General features: G+C 44.3%; 1 protein-coding gene across 4 annotated transcripts in view; it reads right to left on the bottom strand.

Moving 5' to 3' along the window:
• MIA3 (MIA SH3 domain ER export factor 3) overlaps positions 1 to 15,495 on the bottom strand; it is a 1,311,327-nt gene that overhangs the window by 1,037,685 nt on the left and 258,147 nt on the right. The gene's annotated exons all lie outside the window — the stretch shown is intronic.

The raw sequence follows: 15,495 nt of genomic DNA, 5'->3' as shown, positions 1-15,495 counted from the left end.
CACCAAGACTTCTCACCACAGCACGCATGAGTGCCAGAGCGTGAAACTGAAGCCTTTTGTACAGTTCATGAGAGGCAGGTGGAGTACAATACACGGAATACAATAGTTGAAAGATGCAGCAAGGCGCCCTGCCAAACTGCGATCGACTTCACCAAGACTTCCCTCCAGAGCGCGCAATATAAATATCTTCAACTGTATATTAGAATAGTCATGATAATCAACACATTAAAAGAATATAATTGCCTTCCCTCTGCTTTTGTCTGATCACTAAAATATGGCCAGGTTCCTATTCCATTTAATAACGATCTACCCCAATCCAAGATGGCCACTGTCCTGTTATACCGCAAAGACACGCTGGCCAGGTCATGTTTTGAAGCAATTCTTCTCAATTTTATGTGTGAATAATCCTATGGAGCCCTCACTGAACCCCAGCCTAAAGTCTCCTCCCATGTGGCCAGGGGAAGGCAGCCGCTACCTGATCCTGACCCTGGGGGTGGTATTATGAGGGAAGATCACAGGGGAGGAGATCGACTGACCACATCTCCCCGATCGCCATTAGGAGAGAAGCGATATTCTCCATTTGTTGGTGAGGAAAACCCTATAATTGTAGAGTTCTTGATGGCATGTTGTCATTATTCAAATCCCTCCAGTTGTGAAACCTTAAAACCCCTCCTTATCAGACATCCTAAACAGAATACCATTTACACTTCACATGTGTCTAACATTAACATAACATCTTCTGTCTCTGATGTTTCCGATTTAAACACAAATGTAAAACAATGTAACATTAAAAGGTCTGAATCTTTTGTGGACTCCAACTCCCATAAAGCCTCAAGTATTGAGATGAGTAAGAGGAGGAAGGAGTCACTGTAGAATGTAAGGAACATTAAACTCAACGTGCAGGGCATTTAAACTTGATGAACTTCTTCAACGGAAAAGAGGAGAGCTGCAGGGCAGGAGGACCCGGAAGCTTCACCCACAGCAGTAAGAGAGACACGAAGACAAGCCGTGCTGAGAGAGCAAGGCGCTCGCAGGCTGCCGCCTGGAGGCCTGCTTCACTGGTGAAATGGGAGAACAGTCAAAGTACAGCGAGAGGACAGCTGGAAGGCAGGCAGCTGCCGCAAGGCTGTAGTGGACGCAGTCTTGCGAGACTGCCTCACTTCCATTGGCGAGGAGTGGAGAAGCTGACGCAGGAACCGGACGAGAGTCTACAGGACCAGGGGAGTCTCCCCTGAGACAGAGCTCTACCGCAGCTACATGTTGCACCAGTGAGTTGGCCCAGAGAAGCCGGGGGTCGTGGTGCATGTCAGCAAGCATAAGAACAATTGCTTGGTATTTTTGAATACCAACCAGATAGACTGGAAAGGCAAAGATTGTACAAGCCTCCTTATATGAAACGTCAATTTGGGGAAAGTTGGAACAAGCATTGCCACAAGCTGAGAGATACTAGTGAAGAGGTTGACCGTAAGAACTTGAACAAATCTCCATACACGAGATGTCAATATGAGGAAGTTGGAAGAAGTAGCACTTGAAGTCAAAAGGTATAAACAGTGAAGGAGTGCAACTGTGTTATACTTGGAAAGGGAGTGAACATTGTAGAAGGACCTGGTGAACAAAACACATCAGGCAGCGAACCCTTTTTGGAGAAAGATACATAGCAGGAGAGTACACCAGGGGATATGCAAGACCCAGAAGGGGGAATTGCTGTCAGGGGGGTATACCAGGTAATCCATAAAGCCTATGAAAGAAAGACACAGTGAAACATACCTGGCAGAAGAGTATACCAGAAGATCTAAAGAGACAATTGAACAATTCCAGGCAGGCGAGTATACCAGGCAACCATTCTCAGAACAGTAGTGCGAGAGACATTTTTGCCATGTCATGTGTGAAACAGTTGTGAAAAATATAAATCTTTCCATCCTTTAAAGCTGAAGAGATCTTTGCTATTTTCCAAAACAGTGTTGTGGGAAAATTCATTTCTACAATTTCTGTGGAATCACTGTTTGGGAAAAGACTTTTTGCCATCCTGTAGAAAGTGCTTTATGAAAGACATTTCAGCCATCCTTGAAAACTCAGACTTTAATAAAAACACTGTGCTCATCATACCTGAAATAATCCAGGGGAAGGGAAACCCTCCTGGATTCAAGGACTATTTCTTGAATATTTATATACAAGTGTTCTTTGTTACTTCCTCATAATTGGTGTATGAATGTGGCTGTGAGCAAGGATTGTATATGTAATGACTTTGCTTGTGAGAGAGTATGGGGAGGAGCAATTAGACATCTGAAAGGGCTAGCGAGCACAGGCAAAAGTAGAACGTTTCTGCATATCCATGAGGAATTGGCAGAGCGAGACACGCCGATAGGGTTCGGCACCTGCAAACTCTCTCAGGGTGATGAGGGGGCACTGTCCGACGGAAGTGGGAAATGGAGTGCGACGGGATGAAGAGATCCGGAGCAGTCATTCAGCACTTTCGTGGGCAAGTTAAGAGAAGCATCAGAGCGTTAAGCAGGATTTTGCAGGCTTCCAACAGGCAGTGAAGGAATGTGGAACACTAATACGGCAGCAGCATAGGCGGAAATGCCAACTAGTGGCCCCTTGAGAAAGTCACTGCTATTTCAGCGCACAGCTGAGCAATATAACATAACGTGCACAGTGCCAAGAAAACCTGTAGGGCTCTTATAAGAGCATTACCTGACCCACTTAATGTAGCTGCAATCAATTGGAGGGATGAGGGTAGGCCCAAGATACTTGAAGATACCCACAGGTACTAGTGCAACGGTGAGTAGGAGAATGTGCAGCTCTATCGAAGAGTCCAGGAAGCCCCACACTAGCCACAGCAGATTGGAATCCGGTATGGGTCAAGTGAAACAAAAGGTCATATGTTCAAGCCTGGGGATGTTCTCGGAGCAAGGGAAGACTGGCAAGCATTCTACCAAGGAATGCAGGAGCTGAGGGGCAAAGCCCCAGAAATATCCAACACAGATAAAGGTGGATGAAAGAAAGCCCGCATGGCTCGCAGCACCCAAACCCCTTCACCCCCTGAGCTCACCATGCACTAAATGCAGTGGCATGAAAAAAGCAAGGTCATGGGAGAGAGGGGGCAGAGCATGTGATAACGGAACATCCAGTTCAGACAAACAGGACACACCAGATTTGGATGACTCATCAGACGAAAATTCAATGGAGAGAGAGGAGTCATCCCGGATCCCTGTGTCCAAGAGTAAGGCTTCCAAGAAAAAGAAAACATTGGGAAAAGAGGAAGAACAGGGCGGGGTATTTGACCCAGATGCCCCAATACATCCCACATATTCGAAATGGGGACCTCCCAGTAACATTGCAGCATATATAAACAAAATGCTGCAGAACCCATAATCTACAGAAGCCAGGCATAAGCTAAGGGCTGTGTGCTCCAGACCCCACGTCCCGTACACAGTGGCGGACACGCCAGAGATTGATGAACGAATGCTCACATTCATGGCAAGATATGGGAAAGACATAAAAAAGTTCTTGTCAGAATAAAGTGCTAGACCTACAGGGCCTGCTAACAAAAAGTTGGCAACTGGGCGAGAACGCAAGGCAATCAAAACAGAAGATAGACCCAAATACAAACAGTGCAATAACCACTGAAAGGAGAAGATCAAGATAGACCCCAAGATGAGAGAGATGGCGAAATCAGAAGCAGCAGCAGCTGCAAAAGGGAACCTCTTTGGGGTCTCCTTTGTAAGGAGATGGCGTAATTTGCCAATACATATGTGGTATTGGACAAGACCCAGGCATCTTTAAAGAGTGTGTTCGGCAACCACATTTTATGGAGGGTGGCAGACATGTGCCGCGCAGCCAATCCTCACATTACAGATTCTAAAGTGCATAATAATGCCAGCACCAAACTACCATCTTCGCTACCTCAGTTGACCTCAGTTGATGCTACTCCGCCAGCTGAACAAACAGAACTTTTCCTTTGATGCATCTACCCACGCAAGTGATCAACGTACCACTGCCACCATTAATATGCCCTGGAGAGCCACAGGCCTTATGAGAGACGTCTTGTGAACACTTAACCCAAGACCTAACAAGAGACCTACTGTGAGTCTTCTTACCCAAAGCCTAAAAGCGAGGCCTGTTGTGAATGCTGTCAAGTAACCAAAGGCCAAGGAGGATGCCTACTGTGAATACTCCACCGACAGGCCCATGAGCGAGGCCTACAGGATACTTCAAGCTTGTGTGTAAAGAAGAGAGCAAGTGTGTGCCGAACCCTCACACCGGGAGATGACCACTTACAAATGATTTGAAGAGGTAATGGCTGAGATTGCCTCCCAGCCAATAAAGTGGAGAAATCAATCTCTCTGGAAGTCTTTGATTTCTTGCAAGGATGACTGAAGGACACAGTGGATGAGGTGGGGGTGCACTGGAGGTGAAAGTCTTTACTGTGGCTGATAAAGTGTCTTATATTGAAAATGTACTACCAAACAGTGCTTATATACATGACAGAAAGGTTGCTATAGTGATGCTTTCGGAGAAAAAGCTAGAGGCAGTAACAACTTGAGGGCTTCTAATGTTCAGATATTGGGTTTTGTGACTCGATTAACCTTTGAGGCTTGGGCACATCTCTTCAATAGTTTTTAATGAGAAGGTGGGCTTCAGGGTAATAGAAAAGCTGTTGAGTTAAGGTGGGGGTGGCGGGGCAACTGTCTCCCTTCCAGGTGGGCAATGCCAGAGGCGATGTGTAAAACAGGCACATTTCTGTGAAACGGACGCTGGAGAATTTTTACTGCAGAAGATGGCTTGGGCAGGCCTATTGGAACTTGGAAGAAACACATTGCTCCTGTACCTGGACTTGAGCAAGACATCTACACTGCAAAGGGGAAAGCTCATAGACAGTCTAAAAATTAGCTGACATGTTGATATCTGCTTCTATCTGATAGCTAGCCAAGTTGAAGGTTTTACACCATGGCCTTGGTTGATCACTGGGCAGGGGAGACTTTTCTGCAGCGTGTTGGATTTGAATGAAGAAGTGTTTCTCTGCGAATTTCTTTCTGCCATTAGAAAGTCAAATGTGCTATCTGGAAGCCATGATTGGAATAGGATTCCTAGATCTATACATTGATGAACTGTCAGTGAGCCAAATGATAATGCAATAATGGGGGCACGGGGGAAAAGAGGCGACACATTCTGGGGGTTTGGCCATAGGATTGGGTAAAGGCATTTGGCTCCCTGCAAGGTTGTTTATTACCCTTTTTCCTTTTGCAATTTCTTGCTCTTTGCCTGCTGTGGTGCCTACCCTTCCCTGCTTAGTTCATTCGCACCCTTTTTCTCTTTCTCCACGAACCTGCTTCTATTCCGACCTTACCTTTCTTCCACCTTGCCCGTTTCTTTCTCTGCCCCTCCTTGCTATCTATGGTGGGTAAGTAACTCATTACCCTGAACATGTTCCGCACAGACGTTGCAGTGTTTCCTGCTCAAAATTGTTGGACTGTTTATTGTTTTCTTGCTCTAGGTTTGGCATTTGTTGTCCAACTGCTAATTAAAAAAAAAGATAAAAAATAACTGTAAGGGAACTACATTTGTACATATGGAGACGGCTGACCTTATTTATGGAGCATTATAACACCACATGCAAAACCCTGGAAGTTAGAGGGAGATACACAAACCCCTGAAGCATGCAAAGACCATCCCACCACAAGCACCCATGTGTTGACAAAGGATCCTCCTCCGCCATTAATCAATGATTGCATCCGAGACCCTAAAGAGCTGGCTGCTTCCCATCTCCCGCAGTCTTGGTTGAGGGGGCAGCTGCTACCAAATGGCTTTCGCAATCTGCTCCTCATCACTATTGTGAGCCTCGGAGAGGCTGGTCTGGCAGGAGCCACTGTTAAGAGCTGTGATAGCTGTAATATTGGCCTCTGCAGATGATATGACAGTACAGTCTTCCATGTTGTGGCCACTACTTACAGGAGGCTGTAGAGATGCTAGCAGGTTAGGACATTATCCTCCTCTGCCTTAGCCATCAGGCAAAAGCGAGGCATTCCCAGCAAGGTGGATTTGGTCCCTCAGGCCTTAACAGCATGTCTGAGGGGACATGTCAGATGCCAATTCTCACTTAACACATGTTCTCTGGAGAATATGGGAGCTCAGACTTAAGTTCCAAGATGCAATCAATCTTCCTTAAGTCTTATTGTTAGGGTACATCAGCTGAGACTTACTTTGAGGATGGGGTGGTTCTGGCAGGGAGGCCTCTGTCTCCTTCAAGCAAAATAGTGTCAGTACTGCTGGATGTGCCAGTATTGTGTCCCCATCAAGGGTGGGATAGCTGGGAGACGATTAGGTGTGATGTCGGGCCAAGGGATCCCCTGGAACGTCCTGCCTTAGAATATCGGAAGGAGAAGACCAGCACCACCAGCACCTACATTATGACGTTCTGACATCAGTCTACACTATGATGTGCTGACATTAGCAGACCTGGAAGTGCAGAGATAAAGAAACATTGAATATGGCGTTTTTGCTTCATATATTTCTCCACACCTTGCCAGGAGCCTGAATCGCTCATCAACCCCAACAAGGCTATAGTCAATACTGTACCAGATAGAGGACATAAATAGGGAGCTATTCCTATCTGTGCCTGGGCCCTGTACTTCAATGGGCATAATCTGCACCTACTGCCATTACGTGCAATCATCCTAATGGCACTCATTTGTCCACCGCCTGTGAAAGTTTCCAGGTGGGAGTGGATGCAACAACAGAAGCCTCAACAAGTCTCCTGGAGAGCGTGCCCTGTCCTGTGTTGCTAAAAGGTGATGACAAAACAACCATGCTCCTTATTTTGCTCTGGCTGTTTCCTTTGGCCATGGAGCTCCCACAGGTCACAGTGCTTTCTTGAGGAACCCGCAGGTAGGGGGAGGGAGTGCCTTGCCCACATTGATTGTCCTTTTCTCTCCTTCCCAGCGCCAGTGTCACGGTACTGTTCAATTCATCAGGCGTGCAGCTGTAAGAAGCCCCTGCCCTAGGAGTATACGCACCCCCCCTTTTGTACCCTGAACCTTGATGTGAATGTTTCCATCACAAGTTTAGGCATACATCCTCCAGGCTTCTGCGAGTCCATCACCTTCCCGACGCAAGCCTGACATTCGTTCAATATTTCTAAAGACTTGGCTTTTAAGTCTGAGAATTCGGCACCTCCCAACTATTTTATATGCTGGATTTCCTCTCTGCAACTGCTCCTGGCATCACACCTCCTCAGTGTTCGATCTATGTCTCATCCTCTTCCCCCCTCCACTCGTCTCACAGCTTCTCCCACTCATAATAATAGTAAAAAAATATCTTTGTGGCATTGGGCCTGGGTGTCACTTCCTCAGCATTCTTGCCAGCTCCACTTAGGCTTTGCATGTTTGCTCCTCGCTGCACTGTCTTTCTCCCGCTCCATGTTCTTCACCTTATCCAACTTCCTTCCACACTGCTCAGCACAGTGTAGTCTCTGCGTCTAACTAGCCCACACGGTTTGTGCTAGAGCTTCTGCTTCTCCACTGGCAGTTTACAGGCAGCTCCAAGTCTCAGGGGTGGCTGCTGGTCTATGGGCCCTTGCCACTGCTGGCTGCTATGCAACAATACACAGGGTGTTTGCACACCAAGTTACTTATCATATCCAGCCTCCAGGCTACAGCTTCAGTGACAACCTACTGACATTCTTCACCGTTCGAATGAACAGTACTAATGTTGTAACAAATATTGGCCTGCCAAACAATTCATTTTTCCAAGGACACATTACATAAGTAAACTACACATTTTCTCAAAAATGACTACCATGGTCTTGGAGTAGTACAGACGGATACTAAGAGTTGGGGATCTGCAAACCACTGGGATAGCTTACTAAAGTCTTACCCCCAAGTGGGACATTTGGAAAACTCCCCTAACATATACTCATGTGCTGTGAGTTTCTTTCTCTCCGATGTACGGACTGAAGCCGGTAACAGCAATGGCTTCTCCGTTGGTGTATGCTGTACGTGCGCTGCTGCAGAGGCTTTTCAGACATTGACAGAGAAAAAACATTTCTTCCTGTGGGCCGGTGGAGGAGATGGAATGCTGAAGAATAGCACAATATGGCTGACTGACACCGCAGGTTGGGTGAGCTGACGAATTCCATGTTTACTGATTGTCTGCTTGCCAGGCGCTCCATGCGCTTGTGTGGGTTCGGGGGATTTTTGTTCATTTATCTTAGCTACTGTTTAAATGCTGCATGTGATGGGAGAAATACACTGATGTAAGGCACCTCATGTTACTTATATTAGTTGTCATAACCCTAATTTTTTAACGTTATAATCACACTGTAATTACCTGTTAGTATGAAAGAAGAAATGCTTGGGTTTGGAGCACAAGTTGATTGTACACTTTGAAGGACTTCTGCCCCACCGCCATTACTGTTTTTCAATTCTACCCTATTAGTCTTTCATTTTAGATTTGAATATGGATTAAAAGAATACCATTTTATTGCCTTTTTCCTGGTCAGACCATGTCCTTCTGCTGTGTCCTAGTTTAATTTGTCCTAAACCCAGATGTCAACCACAAACTTGTGTTTCAAGTCAAGATTTTGAAAAAATGTTGGACACCAAAAACCTTTGAGCCTAGTCTAATAATGCAGATGGAATGTAATTTTGCTCTTGACACGGCTTACTAGGAATCTGATATAGACTACTAGGTATTAGATGTACTTGTCATGTAGGCTGGTCAAAACACACTAGGAATTTTTTAAGGGGTGCATAATTGAAGGCTGCAGCACAGCTATATGAGAGGATTTCCTTTTAATATTTGGACCTTAGATATTTATAAGTACCTCTGTTTACAACCTTAACTTAACACCTCATGCAATAATTTGAAAACTGTGTTATGATAGCTTAAGGAGTGTGTTCTATCCATGTGGTATTGGACGTGATTAGATTGAACATGAATGATCCCTTGGAGGAGCATTTAGTTATTAATATGTGATGTGTCCAGGTATGTGTAAAGGTTGAAAACCTAAGTAATTAGTCTATATTACAAGATTATTAGTTGGGGCAGCATGCTGATAGGTTAGTGTTTAGAATTCAGCATAACGCAATTTATTAATGAGGTGGCGGGAACTCTCTTGCACTTATTCTGGCATAAAGAGTGCCTGTGAATCTACAATACAGTTCATGGTTGTATTTTAATTTAGGGTGAGCATTAGAACCCTGAGATGTTCTTATATGTATCCGTTTATCTTTCTTTGTTTTCCTCGTGTGTGATCCACTTGGAGCCTTTCAAAAAATGTTGAATATGGGGGGGAATGCTGGTTTGTGCATAATAAAAATAACCATTCTTAGCTTTCAAACTGAAGGTTCTATCCTGGAATATCAAGGGTGCAAATAGACCTGTCGAAAGAAGGCACCTTTTAAGGCATATAAACAAGATGAGAGCTAACAGTTTATCTTACAGGAACCCCACCTGTTAGAGGATAATAAGCAATATATTTTAAATAAAAAGTATAATGTTGCAGTGTCTAGCTGTTATCATCAAAACTCAAGAGGGGTATCTGTTCTATTCTGACGCAATATACGAATGGTCCTAGATAAAAACAAAATTATAGATACCATGGGCACATATGCTGCAATACAGACTATTTTTCTGGGGAAATCCCTCATTCTGGTGAATCTTTATGCTCCAAATGAGGACCAGAGTACTTTTGGCATAGAGATAGGAAACGTTCTAGGTCACTCCAGGGGGCGGGTATTATATTGGGAGGGGATTTTAGTCCCGTCCTTGATGTAGTGTTGGACAGATCTTCAGATAGTCCGCGTCAAAGAGAAGGGAGAGCAATTCAGGAGCTCAAGGACTTGCTTTATACTTGAGAATTAATTGACCCGTGCAGTACCTTGAATCCTAGTGGGAGGCAGTTTAGCTTATATTCCAATTCACATAATACCTCTTCTCGTATTGTCTTTATTTTGGTTTCTAAAATACTTTTTCCTAATATATTGGATTCCTTGATTGGAAGTATAGCCATTTTTGATCGTGCAGATATCATTTTGTCTCTGGTCGGTTCATTGGTTGACGCAAAGAGACACAGGTTGGAGGTTCAACACCAATTTTACTGTCTGACATGGCAGTTAAAGAGACTCTTAGGGAGGATCTTAATTACGTAAATGAAAACAAGGATTAAGTAGATCACATTTTTGTTTTTTGGGAAGCTTTGAAAGCTACCATTAGTGGGAAGATTATTAGTCTTTCATCACGTCTCCAAAAAATTAGAGTACGTGAGGAGAAAGAGTTAGTGTGTTCCTTAGGAGCTGCAGAAAAAGAATATTGTGAGAATCCACCGAGGATCATAGAATAGACTTACTTTGTGCTAGGCAGAAATTGGATTGCCGGCTGACTGAAAAAGCTGATAGAGCGTTGTTTTATATGCTAGACAATCATACTGGTAATTTAGTGAGAAAGCCGGCTCATTGTTGGCTAGTAGGCTTAAAAGGATTGAGGAAAATTAGAGTATTAAGTCTGTTGTCACTGACGATAATGAAGTCTTGACTAAAAATGAGGCCATTATGTAGGCCTTTAGAAACTTTTATGAAGAATTGTATACGGCTGAGGGCTTGGGTACTGAAACTGAGAAATTGGAGTTTATGCAAGGGACTGATTTACCCGTTTTACAAGATATTGAAGTTGAAACAAACCTAAGATGCAAAGTCTACTATGGAGGAGCTGTTGGGAGCAATAAAGACTACATCCAGGAATAAAAGTCCTAGGCTTGATGTGCTCCTGATTGAGTTGGATAGCGCATTTAGTAATCTATTATGTCCCATTCTATTAGATGTTTATTTAGCAATTACAAATCGGGGCTTGTTACCGGAGTCCATGCAATTTGGCCTTAATTATACTCATGCCAAAACCTGGCAGAAATACATGAAATGCGCAAATTTATAGGCCCATTTTCCTCCTTAATGTGGATGTGAAGGCTTTGGCAAAAATCTATTCAACCAGACTGTGTTTAATATTACCTCTATTCATTCATCGTAATCAGACTGGTTTCATGCAGAGTCGGTTTACTTATGACAACATGCAAGAAGTTATAGATGTCATCTATCTAAATATAAATTCACAAGAACCATTAATGGCTGTGAGTGTAAATGCAGAGGAAACATTTGATCATGTTACTTGGGCTTACTTAAAATGTATATTTAGAAAGCTCCGCTTTGATCCTGTGTTTATGCGTTTATTTTTGCGCGCTGTATAGTAGGGCAAAAGCGCAGATTTTGGGGAATAGATCGAAATCTGCTGTTTTTAGCACCCAACATGGAACATGTCAGGGATGCCCCTTATCCCCTCTTGTTTAATATATTTATTGAGCTCTTGGTGGCTGCAATTAGAATTAATTATGACATTCAGGGTATTAAGTGTGGCACCGGTGTCTAAGGTATTACTGTATGCAAATGACCTACTTCTGTTTCTTTCTAATCCAGAGCACTCATTTCAGAATGTAACAGAACTATTTCATCGCTTTGGTAAGATACCGAACTTTAAAGTGAATAGGTCTAAGACAGAGATGTTTCCCCATCACCCAAATGTGTTACAGTAGTTGTATTAAAGGTAATTAATTCCCCTGGACCAAGGATGGATGTGCATGCCTAGGAATGTGAAAGTGAAGAGGACGATCCTAGAAGGGAAGAGGAACAATAGAGAAAAGACACTTGTTGAGTCCCCAAGAACAAGAGGGCATAAATCGAAAAACTCTAAGACTGCCATGGGGACAGAGTCAGCCCAAAATAATACGATCACCTGATCACTCCGAGATGGAAGATGTGAAGTGATACCCACGCATAATGCCAAACAGCCAGTTATGTTATATGTTTTGTTTGTTTTTTAATGTTATTATAAAATCAATAAAGAGTTTAAAAAAAAAGTTGTGGAGGCGTTTTTTCAACCAAAACGACACACATGGAGGTTGTAACCATGCCCAGCCCTTAGGGCAATGGGATTGCAAATAATGAGAATAGCGACGGGTTGAACTGATCTTGCTAAACTGAAGTCTGCAGGTCAGTTCTTCCCAGATGCACAATATTTGACATTTCACCACTGACAGAAGTATCCCCCAATAGGGATACTGTGGCATGATGTTAAGCTATTGGGGTCTTTGTAAGAAAGTGTGTAGGTCATCAGTGTTTCAGTCTTTGATTGTTTAACTTAAATTTTTAGCCCAGAAAATTAATGATGCGTTAATACATTTCTCTTGGGTATATTGTGATGAATCTAGCGATTTCATCACTCCCTCTTTGAGGAAACTCTCTTCCCATATGGCCAGGGAAAGGCAGCTGCTACCTGATCCAGACCTGGAGGTGGCTGCTGCAGGGATGACCATATGGGGCGGGGGGAGATAAAGGAGGGTGGGACAACCCTCATTGGAGGGAAGGCGACTCACTGGCCTGAACATGGGTATAACACCAAACCCTTGAATTCTCAAACCTATATGGCATATTTTGATACAGTTCCAGGCCATCCACTTTGCACTGACAGTGGGGCTCTTCCCTATACATTTTGCAAAATAAGACAAGGAAGTGCACGAGAGCAATGCAAAGCAATGAAGTTGCAGAACTATAGACACGCTCTAGTGGTTGGATGTATCTGATAGGTGCCGGGACATTTAAAATCCTGGCACCATGAGGACGATGGAGAACCACTACACCAGACATGGGCCGGGAAGTGAAGAAGCCAGCTGTAGTGGGGAGCAGGACAGCTCAAACCGGCACTGTCACGAACAGCCCAGTGGTCGTAGGTACGCCTCATGGAGGACTGCAGCAGGAGAGGAGACCAAGGCATAGCAGGTATCAGAAAGCGGACAGGACTCAAACAGAAGGAGGAGGTGCCCTGCTGGAGAAACCGAAGAGCGCAGATTATGCGGAGGCCACCACAAGAGACCAGTGAGCCCAGATAGGTGAAACGGTATACCGCATGCCAAGGAGAGACAGGGAAATTCACTGGGCGAACCTGAGCAAGAGAGCTGGGATGCTGAGTGTTTTACAGAGTGAAACAAATGCAAAGGGGTCAAAGATCCAGTGGCTGAATGAGCCAGACTGGTAAATGTGGAGAAAGCCCTGCAGGAGAGTACACCAGACATGTGATTGGGAGTCTGGGACCCGCACCAAACTGCGAATAAAATGTGTGACGAGTGAAGAGGAAAGACAACCTCCTGGGTGTGTGACATCCAGGGGAAGGGAACTATACCCTCTGGACTAGAACGTTGAATAATTTGTGAAAGCCGAGGAGACGAAGAGAACCCCTTGGCTGTGTGAGATCCAGGGGAGGGGAGCCATACCCCCTGGTTGGAAAGTTGCATATTGTGGAAAAGCAAGTGAAGAAAGTAAGAAAGTACTGGCAGGAGTAATACACCAGATGAATTGATTGCGAATCTGGGACCCGCATCCACATATATAATTGACTGTGAAAGTAAATAACTTTGAATATGGGAAATCCAAGGGAAAGGGAAAGTGAAATCATACCCCAGGACCAAGAAATAGGAAACTGTGGAAAAGAAATCAAGGGAGGAATCATAACACTTGAACTATTGTGTTTGTAAACTATAAAGTTTTTGAATAACTCAGTGGAAGAGAATCACCTCCTGTGAATTGTGAGAGGGAACTGAAAAGAATCTGAGGAACTCAGGGGAAGGGAACCCCCTCCTGAGGATTGTGGAACTTTGATTATTGGTTTATTTTTGCACCTTTTTGGAACTTTGTGGTTGAACTTTGGAAAAAGCTACAGATGGACTGTTGAAAGACTTTATCCCTCGAGAAAAGAATCTAAGATGGTATCAGAACAGATTGAACAGGTGCATGAAATGGAGATATAGTTGAGGAAGACATCTATACAGATGAGGACGTTATTGGGGATGAAGGGAAACATCTAGAGATTGGCCCTGACAATTACATTCTTCCTTCACCAGACCTGGCAGAACCATCAACTTCATCTTCACCCAGAGAAAATCAGGATTGATCTGCTACAAAGAGCAGCAGCAAGGTTTGATATTCAGGTAGGATGAACCTCAAGACGAAACAGACTTTGGGGATGTCCTAATAGAAAGCAAGACTGTTACCACTACTTGAGAATGCTTAACAGAATATAGCCATCCTTAATTAACTGTGTGCAAACTAAGGCAGTTAATCCTCAAAATAGAAAAGCAATACAAAGCAGCCCACAGCAACCCACTATACTTAAGTGATCATAAAGTAGATTTACCATGTATCAACCACTACAAGAAAGAGGGGAGGTGCACCCTTAAGAACTAGCAAGTACCCCCTTCTCCGGAGACAAAGAAAGCAAGAAAATCTATGCTTGGCCCCTGCACTTTTAGATACATTGTGTGTGTGCTATCTTATGATTTAGGAACTCTGGTGTAATCCATGGCCAAGGCGCAGAATTCCTACAAAAGAAAACCACCATTTAACTACTGACAAGAGCACTCAGATCAAGCAACATCGGCCTGGAACCAAAACCATACACAAGAAAAAAACATGGGGGATCGTCATTCTCCCACCTGGCAGCAAAAACGTTGGACACTCTCCTGAAAAAAAAAGCAATACGAAAGATCACCTAAAATGCAGACAATTGCTTAAAACTTGGCTCTTCACCCTCAAGCCTCAACAAGTGTACATGGAAGACGCCGGAGGGGGAGGGAGCCCAGGATTTACCCATTCTCAAACAAAACCCCTAAGTTCGGCATCACCTAAGAGACAGGCACCTTACCTGCATAGAAGGGTACATTAACCAATAACTGGAACCCAATTGCCTCCCTGTCCCTAGGAGCTCAGGTAGGCCATGAGAGGCAAACCCCTTGACAATCTAAGAGCAAAGCCTTTAACCATACCTATCTCCACCCAGGGGTGGGGAGAGGCCTTCACCACCTTCCTGCCCACAGACTGCTACACAGTTAGAGACACGCTACCAGTATGCGCAGAATCCGGTGAATTACCCACCACAAAATGCCCCAGTACATAGCACAGGCAGAGACGCCTAACAAAGATGTCCGAAGCAATGAGGTAAGAAAAAAGCCCCACTAACCCAACCGCTAAAACCTCAATTTTTTGCATACACCTCTCATATGCTAAACAAACGCAACCACATCTTTGCACAGCAATCCGCATGCACTTCACTACACTACACTACAACAACAAAACAAACTACACATAGTCCAGTACAACAGCACATGAGAGTCTACCGATCTGTAATTTGCACCCATGCTCAGCCAACAGTATGAACCAAACTGAACCTGTCAACAGGACATCACAACTCTCGCTCTACCTCTTCCCGCCCTACTAACCCATCCTACCCTCTTCACTTTCAGATCCTCCAGAGCACCAGGGGACCACTCTGGTGGTGTTAGTTTGCGGTATAAAGGACCCTTAACATTAACATAACATGTAAGGGGGTCAGGTTAGGATTTTGGGCACAGGACGTAGAACTCTTTACCTTTGGACATTCTGACACTGACTTTTAGTT

Source organism: Ambystoma mexicanum, chromosome 4q (assembly GCF_040938575.1).
Source record: "Ambystoma mexicanum isolate Mex_15411 chromosome 4q, UKY_AmexF1_1, whole genome shotgun sequence".
Classification (NCBI taxonomy): domain Eukaryota; kingdom Metazoa; phylum Chordata; class Amphibia; order Caudata; family Ambystomatidae; genus Ambystoma; species Ambystoma mexicanum.
Note: the sequence above shows the minus strand (reverse complement) of the source record. Positions and strands in the feature narration are given on the sequence as shown.